A 14,937-nucleotide genomic window follows, 5' to 3' on the forward strand; every position below is an offset into this window, starting at 1 on the left:
TTGCGGAAGTGTATATATCGTACTCTGACCTGCTTTTCCAAAATGCAGAACCTCATATTTCTATAAATTAAAGTCCATCTGCCACTCTTCAGCCCATTGGATCTGATTAAGATTCCATTGTAATCTGAGGTAACTGTCTTTGCAGTCCACTACACCTCCAATTTTAGTGTCATCTGCAAATGTACTAATTACACCTCCTATGTTCACATCCAAATCATTTATATGAATGCGGAAACGTAGTGGACCAAGCACTGAGCCTTGTGACACTTCATTGGTCACAGATCGTTTTTTCTGAAAAGCAACCCATCACAACCACACTCTGTTTTCTAACTTCGAGCCGAATTCTGTATCTAAATCGCTGTTTCCCCTTGTATTATGCCATAAAACCTTGACAACCAGTCTCCCATGCGGAGCTATATCAAACGCCTGACTGAAGTCAAATTCGGTCACGTCCACATCTGTAACGTCATCAATCCTTTTTGTTATTCATTCAAAAAGTCAGGCAATTTCATCAAACATGATTTCCATCACACAAAATCATATTGACGATACCTAATCAGTTCTTACTCTTCCAAATAAAGTTCTGATTCTCAGGATTCCTTCCAACAACCTGTCCACCACCGAGGTCAGGCTCAGCGGTCTGTTGTTTCCTGGAATCTCCTTACCATCTTTCTGAGGTAGTGGTAACAATTAACCAACCTCACCTGTGACGATCAATAATGCAACATATCAGCATGGGGCCCCGTGACCACTTCCCTAGCTCCCAACAGAGTTATAGTGTACACATGATCACGTCCTGGGGATGTATCCACCTTTGTGCGTTTCAAGACGTCCAGCACCTCTTCATTGAAATATGAACACTTCGCAAGATGTCACCATCTGTTTGCCCATATGCTGTATCTTTCATGTTCTTCTCCATAGTAAGGACTGAGGCGCAATACTCGTCTAGTAGACCCTCTCCCCAGCCATCTTAGATAGCTCCACATAAAGGCTATCTTGCTGATCTTGTAGGAGCTCGATTCTGTTCAAAGTTATCCCTTCATTCATGATGTGTTTGTACAAAAGCCTTTGAATTATTTTTTAACTCTGTTTATCAAGTTTATTTCATGACCGCTTTTTGCACTCCTGTTTTCTATCTTAAGTACACTCCTATTACATTTATGAATGTGGGAAGAAACCAGAGCTTCTGGATGGAAGCCATGCAGACAAAGACAGTATGCACAAACGCCATGCAGAGAGTCGCACGCGACTGGAATCGAGCCCCCGTCCCAGGGGCTGTGAGGAAGCAGTGCTAACCACTGAGCCAACTTGCTGAACAGAACTTTGCGTCCAAACATTGATCGTGTTTCTGGTCAATCTGGAGCTGGCAGTGATTGATTTAACTTGATAATGGCCGAACATTCCTCGATTGATGTGGATTATATCAAGGACAAAGTGGTACACAAAACCGGTTCCCAACTAAAACATTAAACGTTTAGTGCACCTGCCATTCTGCATTTGCACCTGCAGCAACTCTCCAAGGCTCAATGGCTCACTGCGGTGCACAACTCATTCACATCTGTGTTAGAGGGTCCAGTCTAAAGACGAACATTACCTTAAGTGTTCAAGCCAGTGTCTCAGGATTCATGCGCTTGACTTTAGAATTTATACTAAGATTCTCGGGAATAGGTTGACATAGCTTTGATCTTTATGTCGTCACTTTCTACAGGAATAGTTATAGAAGGCTGAAGGATAGCAAAATTTGTTCCCTTGTTCAATAAGGTGAAAAGAGACAGCCCTATTAATTATACACTTGTGAGCCTTATTTCAGTTGTGGGATAAATTATGAGAAACGTTGTAAGAGATAGGATTTATAATCATCAAGAAAGAAATAAGTTTATTAGGGATAGGATAGTCAACACGGTTTTGTGAAGGGTCGGTCGTGATTTGCTAACGTTATTAAGTTCTTTGAGACATGACGAAACAGGTGGATGCGGGCAAAGGCTATTTCACCATTGTATATGAATTTCAGTAAGGCATTTGATAAAGGTCGCCACAGTCGACTACTGCACAAAATACAAAGCCATGGCATTGAGGGTGCTTTCGAAGATTTGATCAGAAATTGGTTAGCTGAAAGAAGACAGAGGGTGGTCTTTGAAAGGCAATGAACATCCTGGAGTTTAGTTATTAGTTGCATACCGCAAGCATCTGTTTTCAGTCCACAGCTGCATTTTTATAGATGACCTTTTTGAGGAAGTAGAATGATGGGTTACCAAGTTTGCGGATGGCATTAAGTATAATTTGAGATAGTGCCAAAGGAGGTTGTAGGTTGTAGAGGTCCATAGACAGGCTGCAGAGCTGGGCTGAGAGGTGGCAAATGGAGCTTAATGACGAAAAGTTTGAGGGATTCGCATTGGTAGGAGTAACAAGAATATAGAGTACTGGGATAATCGTAAAATTCTTGGTAGTGCAGATGAGCAGACAGATCTCAGCGTTCAAGTACATAAATCGCTGAACGATGCCACCCAGGTGTATAGCATTATTAAGAAGGCCGACTGTGTGTTACTCTTTTTAGGAGAGGGATTGAGTTTCGGAACTATGAGTTCATGATGTAGTTGTAAAGGAAAAACTCTAGTACAGCCACACTTCAAGTATTTCATACCGTTCTGGTCACTGCATTATAGGAAGGATGTGGAATCGTTGGAAGGGGAAAAAGGAAATTGTGTAGGATGTTGCCTGGTATGGAAGGAAGGTCCTCCGAGGAAAGACTGAGGGACTTGAGGGCGTTTTCGTTGGAGAGAAGAAGGTTGAGATGTGACTTAATTGAGGCATATAAACTAATCAGTGAATTAGATAGGATGGACAGTGAGAGCGTTTTCCCTCGGATGGTGATGAATAATATGGAGCACGTAGCTTTAAATTGAGGGGTGATGGATATAGGACAGATGTCAGAGGTAGTTTCTTTACCCAGGTACTGGAAGGGGCATGGAAAGAACTACCTGCAACAGTGGTAGACTCACCAACTTTAAGAGCATTTAAATAGTTATTGTACAGACATATGGACAAAACTGGAATAGTGGAGATTAGATGGGATTCGTGTTGGTTTCATAGGTCGGCACAACATCACGGGCCGAATGGTCTGTACTGCGCTGTAATGTTCGACATTCTATATTCTAATGTCGAGATCTGGAGGACTGATAACACCTGAATGGAAATGTCAGAGGTAGTTTCTTTACCCAGGTACTGGAAGGGGCATGGAAAGAACTACCTGCAACAGTGGTAGACTGTTGGAACTGTCGCCAGAGTTGCTCGGCTACTCTAATGCTTTCTGTTAGTTCTTGAAGAGAATGAAAAGCGAACTCAAAGCATGTGGTCATGACTGAGCGATAGGCAAGTCATGCCAGATATGCGAGCCATTGCGTTTTGGAAATGGATAAAATCTAAGACATGTTACCCTCATGTAATTACGAGGTTGAACCAATTGTTAAGCAATGATGTTTGCAGTGAAGACAAAGATTATAGATTCGATTAATGAAACACGTCAACTGCGTGGATATGTAATCAATGGATATTTGGCTACTAAGTCAGTTAATACTCAATAAGACTCGAAGATAGTAGTGAGGTTTGGAGATGTGAGAGGCGGACATAAAGGTAGACAAGAAGCATCAAAAGTAGGAGAGTAAATTTCAAGCACTGTCAGACTCTTTCAAAGATTTGCAGAATGAACAGCAGACAAGGAAGGAAACTACAGCAGCAGGGGTTGCAGAGTAAATATCACATTTTATTAAAATACCAAGAACTTACCAGGAACTGCAATAATAGCGAGAACTGGATAATAAATGAATTGGATAATCCGAAGGATTGTACGAATGTGGTGTTTGACTGGCTTCCGATGACTGGTGGAAAAGTAACTCAACATTTCAAAAAAACCCCTCACCAATGTTGCACTATTCCAATCTATTATTCTCACATTTTGAACCATTGCCGTACCATTCCAATCTGTAGTAACATTCCAATCCATTTTTGTACAATTCCAAACGATTGGTCTGACTTTCCAATCCACTCTCTTACTTTTCATTGCATTATTCTTCATTTCGAATCCAATGTTCTACCATTCCAATCTATTGTTGCCGGATTCCAGTATATTATTTGATCATTGTAATCTAGGAGTGATTACAAAATACGATCTCCTTTCCTCTCTCTCTTTCTCCCTGGCCCCCCGCTCTCTCTGTCTTTGCCTGCCTCTTTGTGCTGAGACTGTTGCTCCAACGGACATGTTGAGAAAACACATCGATTGATGTCCCTTACTAATAGATATAGTACACGCTGCTGTGAAACAATTAGGATCCATGGGGAATGGCATTTGAGAGAATTACTCAACTAACGTGTTCAATTATGTCCTTTCAATTCAACTCCCTCTGTGCCAGAATAGAATGATGTGTTTACCCAAGTGACATCGGAGCTTGCCTGTGGAAAGAGTGATGTGATTAGTGAAGGCACTGACTGTAAAACTGGAGTCGGGCTACAGTATGAGCATTACAAGTGCTGAGCGCTGTTTAAGAAAGTGAATGAATATACCATAAAACAGTGGCCACTGTGCAAATTGAAATCCAAAGCTTAAAGTGCCTGCGGAATCATTAGGCATGACGCATTGGAAAAAGAAGGTTAGAGCAGTTGCTCACACAACAAAGAGAGAAAAAGCATATTTAGCCATATTCATCTGACAGTGACATCGAACCAGCTCCGCTGTTCCAAAACACGTTCGCTCAGTACATTTCTACGTGCCTTGACATCGTTACTAACACTGAAACTCTCTGTCCCTAATAAGGAGCTCCCATAGTTTTCTGGGGCAGAGAATTTCAAACATTCAGTATTCTCTGAATCAAAACATACCTCGCTTTTATTGCTTTCCTTTTTTTCTGGAATAGTTCTTGAGTACGAGCCTTGATTACCAGCTAAATATTCACCCTGCACTTACTGCCCCTTTAAAAACATTGGAATTTTTTTGGATGCTATGAAATATTTCTAATTCCAGATATTCCAGCCTCCCCAATTTAAGGCAATGTGAGCCGAACTGCATATAAGACGCGAATTTCGGTCTGATAAAATTCTCTTGGTTCAAGACGTCTTTGCTCATGTAATCCAATCCCGTCATGTTAAAAGTATTGTGAACCTTCTGAACTGTTTGGTTTGTGTGCAGGATCACTTTTGGTCACTCATTCACAAGGCCACAGGCTGTTTCGGACATTAGCACTTCATTGTTTGAATTCAGTTGATGTTATGACTGACAATGTTAGTTCCCAAAATAAGAATTGGCATGGTAGATAATATGGAAACTGAAAGATGTGCCGATGCTGTGAATCAGAAGCAAATAGACAAATTGCTGCAGGACACTTCTTCGTAAGATTCAGTCGAGCCTGCTTGTTAACTCTGATTTCTTTCCAAAAATCCTAACATCATAGGTTTCTTTGTTGTGCTTGAATGCTTAACACAATGGTTATTCAATGCAAAATATCCATATGAGCTGCAGATGTTCTTCAAATGCAGGAGAGAAGGTGCTGACATATCATATGAAGTGACAAAAATTTACCTCAATACAGAAGAAAAATCAGACTATAAGAAGTAGAAACAACCCATCCACCAAACAACTCAGTCTACCTTTCATACTGATACCTCTATTTATCAAACTTTATTTAAGCCTTGAAGACACACAAACGCGCCAGCTCTCTGTCAAGGAGTTCCAAAAACTCACAACTCTCTGAGAGAAGAAAATCTTCCTCATCTCAGTCTTCAACTGGAATTCCTTTATTCTGAGACAGTGTTCTCCAGGTCTGAATTTTCACTGTAGATGCCCTCTCAGCAGCCACATCTGGTCCACGATTTTGTCGCTTTCTGAAGTCTTTCTCAGTTTGAATAATACTGTTCAGCTGATCTCCCTTCCAAACTGAGTAGCTTCACATTTTTCTCACAGTGGACTCCATTTCAATGCTTCCCTGTTGATTTTGACCGGGAAAGGGGATGGAGGTAGCAGAGTGGTGGGTTGTTCAATGCAACACGTTTAAACAGTGGTGAAGATTCCGTTTAAAATGCATTGTGTCCCCGGCGATAATTCTCCATTTTTGACGATTAGACTCAGTAGAATATCCTATGAAATGCAAAACAAGTTTCGGGGAGAAGTTGGATCATTTTCTGATCCCAGATTCGATCGGGAAGTTTGCAGACTACCACCCATCCACAAATGATGTAGAAGAATAAGCAATTCTTCCCTGCAAGCCGGCTTCAGGAGACAACCAGAACACGGCTGATGTAATTTTCAGGACCACTCTAGATTGCTGCATATTCGCTTTGGGAATCAAACATCTATTTACCTCCACCTTCAAAATATTCGAGCATTAGTTACACACTACCTTATGAGGAATGAAATTCCAAAAACACGCTTCTCTCCCAGAGAACATATTTTCTCTTCTGTGTTTTCATTGGCACTTGTTTGTTTAAAAGCCACAACCGCTAGTTTTGGAATTTCTTACAAACGGTAAGAGCCTATCTATTTTCAGGCATTCACGAACCCTCCGAATCTTAGAAAAAATTAAGTGAATTAACTCTGACTCTTCTACACATTAGGATGTAGACTAGACACTAGACTATCTGGCCTTTCCCGACCAGGTTTTCCATTTGTTCAGTGAAGCCATCACAACTGCGTCCACCATATTTGTTTGTTTTCAGTTGAAAGAGGACTCTCCCTCTTTATGGGTATTTAAGCGGGCATTGGATAGGTATATGGAGGATAGTGGGTTAGTGTAGGTTAGGTGGGCTTTGATCGGTGCAACATCGAGGGCCGAAGGGCTTGTACTGCTTCTATGTTCTATGTTCTGTATCAACATCTATTGTGAGATGCTGTCACTTTAAAATGTTATTTTGTCCTCGAATTTTTTTGAAGAAAGGCAGAGGTGCCGAGCATTCGAGAGCGTTTAACACCTTACCAATGGAAAGAAGTGAACAGCTTTCCCAGTTCTGATTTTTCTTTTCTGCTTTGGTTTAGCTGTGGCAGTCACAAGATTCTGGAGACCCGGACAGGTTTCAAGCTTCAGCACATGTTTACTGGCTGCCTTTTCCCTCTGAAATATTTTGTAATGTTGCTCCCCTCTGCCTGTAAAAAGAAAAGTGTGTTTCAAATTACATTTTTGCCAAGGGGCGTCATTATGGATTATTTCTGAATTGGAATGGATCCTCAGTTAAGTTGCTGAATCGGTCTGGTTAAGCTTTCACATCGTTAAATTATTTTAAATTCTGTTTTCTTTTGTTTGTGTTTCAACTGTCGTGTTTCAGTAAATTCTGTTTTGCTTGGGGCGGTTTGAAAAGCTGCATGACACGTGGAATCCCTATTCCATATCTGCCTTTCAAGCAAGAACAATAATATGGTCTCGGCTGCGTTCTTTAAATATTTAGAGCGATCTGGCCTGTTCAATAACACGAGCACATTCACCAGTATTGAACAAAGGAAGCCAGATACAGTCTTACGATTGTCCTCTATAACTGAGACATTGCCCCCTTACTTTTGATCTCAATTCCCTTTGTAAATAATTATAGCATTCTATGAGTTTCTTGATTACTTGCTGAACTTGCATGGTAACCTTCGTTGATTCAAACAGTGGAACTGCCAGAAACCTCTGCATCTCAGAGCTCTACCACCACTCAGCATATCTAAAATGTGTTGATTTCGTTTGTGCTGCATGACTGACATTTGTGTGCAGTAGTTTGATGCAAGTGCAATTGTGGATCCCATCCGAAAATCTCTCTTTCGCTCCATTATTTTGGAGATGTGACATTCTTTCAAGGGCACTCGCCCAGATCCTGCGCTGGGGCCAGGTTTTTTTTTCTCAGCAGAGAGAAGAGCTCCAGAAATGCCTTGGTATGTATAGAACAGGTATGCTGAGTGAGATTCATGATTTCTGGAGTTGACCTGGCACAACTGGAGTGGATCTGTTCAATCCGATTAAAATTAAGTGTTGCACTGAGACATGGGATAAAGGGAACACACAATGGTCCATTTTTGCAGCAAAAGCTGGAGCTGTGAGAGCGAGGACCAAGGGGCTGCTGGGAAGACAGAGTCCCCCTTTCAATTATAAACTCGTTTAATCAGCACCCTCCTTTTTTAGCAGCAGTAGTGACAGTGAGGACTCGTGCACTTCCAAAAAGATAAATTCCTCCTTTAAAAGCTTGCATAATGTAAAGAGGGGGCACACGATGAGCTGCAGCAGCGACGGGTCTGCTAAGTGTGTGAGATAATATATTTTGCAGTAGCTTTACCCGAAACACTACCTAGACAGTGTATCCCATCAGTCCTCCCCCACTTACCAAAAATGGTTCCGTGTGCCAATTCAGTAAGGTGACTGGATTTTTAAAAAAATAACTCTTTTGGAATTCAGAACAGTGGGAATGTATGATAGGGTAGTTGCATCCTCACCCTGTAGGATGTGGGAGGCAAGGGTCACCAAGGGTGTCCCCACTGACTTCATTTGCGGGAAATGCACTGAACTTCAGTGCTTCAGAAACCGCTTTAGGGAACTGCAGTTATAGATGGAGGAAGTTCTGATGACTTGAGAGGCGTAGTGAGTAATAGAGAGCAGTTACATGGAGGAGTCCCACCTCAGGTACAGGAAAATGATGCATGGATTACAGTCAAGGAATGGAAAGCGAACAGGCATACAGTGCAGGGATCCTCTGTGGTTGTTCCCCTCAATAATAGGACAACTGTTTTGAATACTGTTCTGGGGGATGAGTACACGCTATTGAGGAGTTGTGGAGTATAAATTAGGAACAATTATTCTACGGGAATTGCACATCAGAAATGTGTGAAGTTTCAGAGCACTTCTTGCAAGTGCTGGACAACTTTGTCCCACTGAGGTTGGCAAGGATTTGCAAGGTGAAGGAGCGTTACATGACACGACAAGAACAGTTTCTCGTCAAGAATAAGAATGGAGCTTACTTATGGTTGAGCGAGCAAGGATTTGGCACAACTTTAGCAGATTGCAATGTAGCTTGGAAAGGAGTCAATAATGAACTAAGGAGAGCGAGGAAGGGTCCAGAAATGCTTTGGTAGGAAGTATTAGGGACTGCCCATAGGCGTTCTGTACTGACATGAGGAAAAACAGAATAATCAGAAAGAGGGTCGGGCCGATATTGGAGGAAATTCTCCCTGGAGTCTGATGAGATGGAAAGGCAAAAAAAAAATGTATTTTTGTTTCAGTATTTCTATGAGAGACGGACCTTGTCGACAGTGAGAACACCGTGGACTAGGTTACTAGACATGAACGAATTGATATTTAAACATTGGATGTGCTGGATGTTCTGGGAAGCGTCATTAAAGATAAGTCCCCAGGGCCGGACCAGATATAGCCAAGGTTACGATGGGAAGCGAGGAGTGAGGTGGTTGCGTCTCTGACATTGACATTTGCATCGTCACTCTGAACGTGTGTAGTTCCTGATTATTGGAAAGAGTCAAATGTTGTTCCTCCGTTCATGAAAGGGAATTAGGGCATCCTGCAGAATTACAGACCAGTCTGTCTTACGTCTCTGGATCGTAAGGTACTGGAAAGGATGCTGAGAGATAGGATTTGTGACTATTTGCAAAGATGTAGTTTGGTTTAAGATAGACTTTATAAAGGGTAAGTCATGCCTCACAAGCCTTATTGAATTATTTGCGGATGTGGTGAGACAAGTTGACGAAGGTCGAGAAGTGGATGCGATGTATATGGATTTCAGTAAGGCGTTTGATACGGTTCCAGATGGTAGGCTATTTCAGAAAGTTAGGATTATGGGATACAGTGAGATTTGGCTGTCTTCACACATAATTGGCTCTTCAAAAGAGGACAGCGAGTGGTAGTGGATGGAAGGTATTCCGATTGGATGTTGATGACCAGTGGTGGCCCATTGGAATCTATTCTGGGGCTTCAATTCTTTGTAGATTTTATAAATGACTTGGATGAAGAAGTGGAAGAGTGGGTGTTCAAGAAAATTTCGAGAAGTAGACCTTGCACATTGACTAGTTTACTACATGATGCATCATGTGGAGACCCACTGTTTTAAACGTGGCTCAGTAGAATTCCAAAGAAAAGCAGCAAGTTACAAGATTATATGGGAAACAAGACATGGGCTGAGGCACAAGCTGGCTGTTCATTGCAAGTTGTCAGAATGGATTGAGGAGGTTCCAAATCAAGGGTCAGCCCTAATTGATGCTACACACTCCACATGTGGGCAGCATTGAAAGCTATCACCAAACATGCTGGTTACGGAGATCAGTACAAATATTGGAGAGATATCTTTAATTAGAGGAACTACACACATTGGCAATACATCGTACACTAATTGACGTGGCTAAACACGTTTGAGCAACTAAGCTGCATGCACGAGCCATACATCAAAATTGAAAAAAAGTGAGCACAAAAACTGTGGCACATCGAACACATAAGCTGCACTTTAGCATTATCTCCACGGGAGACAGGAACGGAGTTATGTGCAGAGGGCTGTAAGGTAGGGTCTCATAACTGCTATTGTTCTGAGGAGCACTGCAGCAAAACGGTTCCTTAATAGAAAGGGAAGCCATAATCAATAAAATGGCTTTCACAGTCCATCCTGTTTTCTGTTCACAATCAAAGTAACGGGTCAGGAGCTTCAGCAAACGGGGAAACGTTGTCAAAGCCGGGGAGGTGGGCGGTTGACTGGTGGGGTAGGCTTGGAACTGGACAGGTAGCCCTCAGAATCAGAGATGTCAGCGCTGTCAGGACTGGAGTCCTTGGCTTCACTGTGAGGGGGTTTTGACCAGCTGTCCTGAGAATGGGGAGGAGAGCAGCAGCAATCCAAAACGCGCTTTACACTGATTAATAAAATTAACAAGGAACGCGAGAAAATCTAAAATAACAACAAAGTCAAGAAGCACTTGTAGGAGAGGATTGCCCCAGGAGCTGAGCCACGAGACCACCCAATAGCACAAGTCTACCGACAGCCAAGTTCCCACTAAGATGGTAATCACTTGCATCGAGTTCCGTGCGTCCATTCGAGTCTTCCTTTGATTTTGTTTGCTGTGTGGGTGGCTAGCAGATTTAGATATGGATATTCCCATCTACGCTCTAGTTTTCCCCGGTCCCAGTACTTAAGTTTGATATACCTGTGAATGTACACTTTGGAACGTTTTAGTTAACTTAGCCAGATATTTCCCACTGCTCTTCCACTGTTTTGGCAGTCGTATCAATCATTGGGATGGTTCAGATTCACCTACCAAATACATTACTGTTATTTGGCAATATTCATATGCCAAAGCAAGTCCTCGAAAAAAAGCCAAAGGGTCCACCAGGCAATGGAATGATTCTAGAATTCTCCTTGCTAAAGTGTGTACAACTATGCACATAATCAGCTAAAACAGGGAGTAGCAAAGAACAAACACAAGTTTGTCCCTCATGGGTCACACATAACTTGTCTTGAGTATCGGGGGAGTACCCCATTTGAGTCCATAGTTTGTGATCTTCAGCCGGGGCCTCCCTCGTAATTTCTGTATCTTACCCAGGTCTGGTGTGCCAATCATTATATTGTCTCTAACCAGGTTTTCGTGGGAACACAATAGGATCAGAAGTTTGGATTGCAAAGCTGCCTGCTTGACAGCAGCATCTATCGACTCATTTCCTTTGTAGATTGTATCAGTTGCCTCAGCGTGAGCCAAACGTTATGATAGCTATCAGACTGGTCTGAATAAAAAACAGCATTAATAATAGTATGTCCCGTGTGGTTAAATCCTATAAGTTAACCCAAGGCTCGGTAATCATGGGCTACCTCAAAAGCACATCGAGAGTCAGTGTATACTTGCAGCTTTTCCTTTGGTTAGGATGGACGCATGTCGTACATCGCGTTAGCTGCAAGGTTAAAAATACGGATGGTTCGCTCCCCACAGGTAATTTTTCCACAGTTAAAGCAAAGACTGCCATTTCTCCCTGGGGGATTTCGCTGTGTGCCGCCATTCCCAAAGCTGGTGTACTGAGGCTTGCCTGTTCCCTTTCCAAGGTCACTTCGGAAAAGGTCAGTCTTTGCTCGGCGGATATTTGAGATATGTTCAGCCCCTATATGCATGCTAATCCCAGTGAACCTCTTCAGGGTTGGCACATGGGGTTTCAGGATCGCCATGTGGCTGGATATATTCAGTTGCACCTGTAATTTGGATCGTGGCTCGTTCTAGTTGGGGCTATCCCAGTGGATGACCAATGCTCACCTCCATTTTGATCAGAAATTCTTAGAAGGATTCATACTGTTTGTCCGAGTCATGTTGGCAACACCAGAAGAAATGCAGTACAGAAGCAAAATATTAAACAAAAATGTGTTAGCTTCTCGATTGAAGACTAGGCACCTGCAAATGTTCTGTAACAGGCAACAATCCTCTCCTAAGAATCATCTCCTGACTCCGAAGGATTGGGAATGTATTTCAGTACGTCCCTAATATTTACATGTTGTTGTTAGGCTCATTCTAATGACTAGATTAAGTGATCCGCCTGGTCATCATTGTTAGGGAATCACTTCTTCAAGTCCTCGTAACTGCAGACAGTCACTAGGGGTGGCGTTATACATCCGAATTACCCTTCAGACATACTGAGCAAATTGGGCAGGGCCTTGCTTCATCAACATTACTCTGCTTTCCGAGACAGCCTCTATTTAAGGATGGCTCAGGCCACTCACCTCCATGTTGGCGACTATGAGGCCAATTAGCGAAACTGGACCTTCATCTCCAGAGAAAGGGGAGGGTTATAACCAGATGTGTGCTTGGGAATATCATGCGATGTTAGGGGCTCAGTGGACATCCTTTAATAAAACCCCCATCCCTTATCGCCATCAGTGTAATCCCCATCACTAAATATTGCCGGTTTGCCGGGCACAGGATCCTGAGTGACACTGAGGTTCTTTTGCCACGCTTTTGCTTCAGCTCCTTCTTTTATTCACACTTTCCATTATATCGCCGACTTCGATTGCCAGGAGGATGCACAATGCTCAATTTGTTTTAAGATATGTCACAGGTGAACATTAATCAATACAGCTATGATTCTAACCAATCATGAGACAATCACACAAATCACAGACAATGCGTGAAGGAAGAAAAACTAATTAACCTTGCCAAATAATCAAACAAATGCAATTCAGGACTATTACGAATGGTTTTAAAAACATTGACTAATCTAAACATACTGTTAACAAGAGATGGCAGATAAAAAAGTGACGAAGATATTTCACTGTTAATGAATAAGAACAAACAGATTTCAACGTCACAAAAATGATTCAAATCTGCTTCGTGTTGCAATCATGAAATTGTGTCGGGGTTGGTCTATTAAGGGTATATCGCACCCAGCATATTAACTCGCAAGAATGAGCGAATATGAGCTTTGTGAAGAGACCTCAATGCAAAATGTAAATTCGGCCATTCAAGAACCAATTGTATAGTTAAAATGCCTACAGCCTCCGACCCTCAAATCCATTATAATTTCCTGGTTCTTGTCTCTGAATTTAAGTGCAGCAGTCTTAAAATTATGTCGAACCAAATGAGTCCGATGCAAAAGTTAATTCTGCTGGTGTCATTTTCTGAAAACAATGTTGCTGGTTTGGGATACTTAGATCTCTCTTTATACTTTCAGTTTTAAAATTATTAAGGAAATTATTCAAGGTTCGCCGCAATTCCTCCACTTAATGAGCAAATGCTAATGTCTAAGATGATTTTCCTCAATGTCAGCTTCAGATGATTTTAAAGAAATGAACAGACACCCATTTTCATCCAGGAACAGAATCATTCCTCACCCGACGGCAGGGTTTCCTGCTCTCGCTTTTACGTCCTTTTGTCAATCCTTTAATTAGTCCAACACCTGAGGGTGAAAAGGGTGATATTGAATTGTGACAGAGCCTGAAATTATGGAAGACTTGAGAGCAGGTTTATACTGGTTTCAAATCGTGCAGAAATCGAAGCAAAATACTTTTTTATAAAAAGTCTGTAATGTCGTCCTCCTCCATATTAAAATTTCATTTCATGAAAACATAAATTACAAATTGACTGCAGTGGTCAGTCTGAGGAACATACCTGGATTTTGAGCTCCAGGGATCAAAAATCGTTCAGTCGCCAACAAGCAAATGTGCATTGAAACCAGAACACAAAGAGTTGATCTTTTCAGAAAACTTCAGTGACTCAGCACTGTGACAGTCTCTCTTTCTGGCAAATTTCTTTCCATTCCAGTTTTTTTAAACCTTCTATTGACTCCTTGCTCGTAAGTGCAATGAAATATTCAGATTCCAGAACAGTCAAACTGAGGGAGTTTCAATTCTAACAATATGTTCAAGCCAAGTTGTCTGTGCCTCTGCATTAGTCCATGACCCAGGGGGAAATACAATAGAGTCGGTAATGGTCACGCAATGCGCCCCGTAGGTTAAATTCATTAAGGTCTTGACATCTTGACATCTAACGTCGGGGTCAATTCCTCAAGGCTTCCCCAATCCCAGCGATCCGCCGAGTTTGCCATTGAGATCTGGACACCTTCCGTCTTCCTTCAGCGGATCAGTCTTACAGCCTCAGATCAGTATCATGGACCTAACCAATTGTGATTTTGGTTAGCCCCATGCAACACTCACATTTACTCATACACCAACTTAAATTCTTGAAGGTAGTAACTTTTGAAGAAAAACTCGAGAGGCAGAGCTTGAACATTAACCAGTTCATTGCATCACAGGGAGCTTACCGTTCCACTCTATCGCTCGGTAAGACTCTGAACGACAGCAGGGAGTTACAGGATAATGTAGAAAGCAAGACTCGGGCTGAGAACAGGCTGCCCATTAATTTCAAAATGTCAGAATGGTCTGGGGAGGTGCCAAATCATAGGTAAGAAAACCAAACGGAGAATTCACCACAAAGGTTTACAGGAAAGCCACACACACAGACCAAGT

This window comes from Chiloscyllium punctatum, chromosome 35, assembly GCF_047496795.1.
Source record: "Chiloscyllium punctatum isolate Juve2018m chromosome 35, sChiPun1.3, whole genome shotgun sequence".
NCBI lineage: Eukaryota > Metazoa > Chordata > Chondrichthyes > Orectolobiformes > Hemiscylliidae > Chiloscyllium > Chiloscyllium punctatum.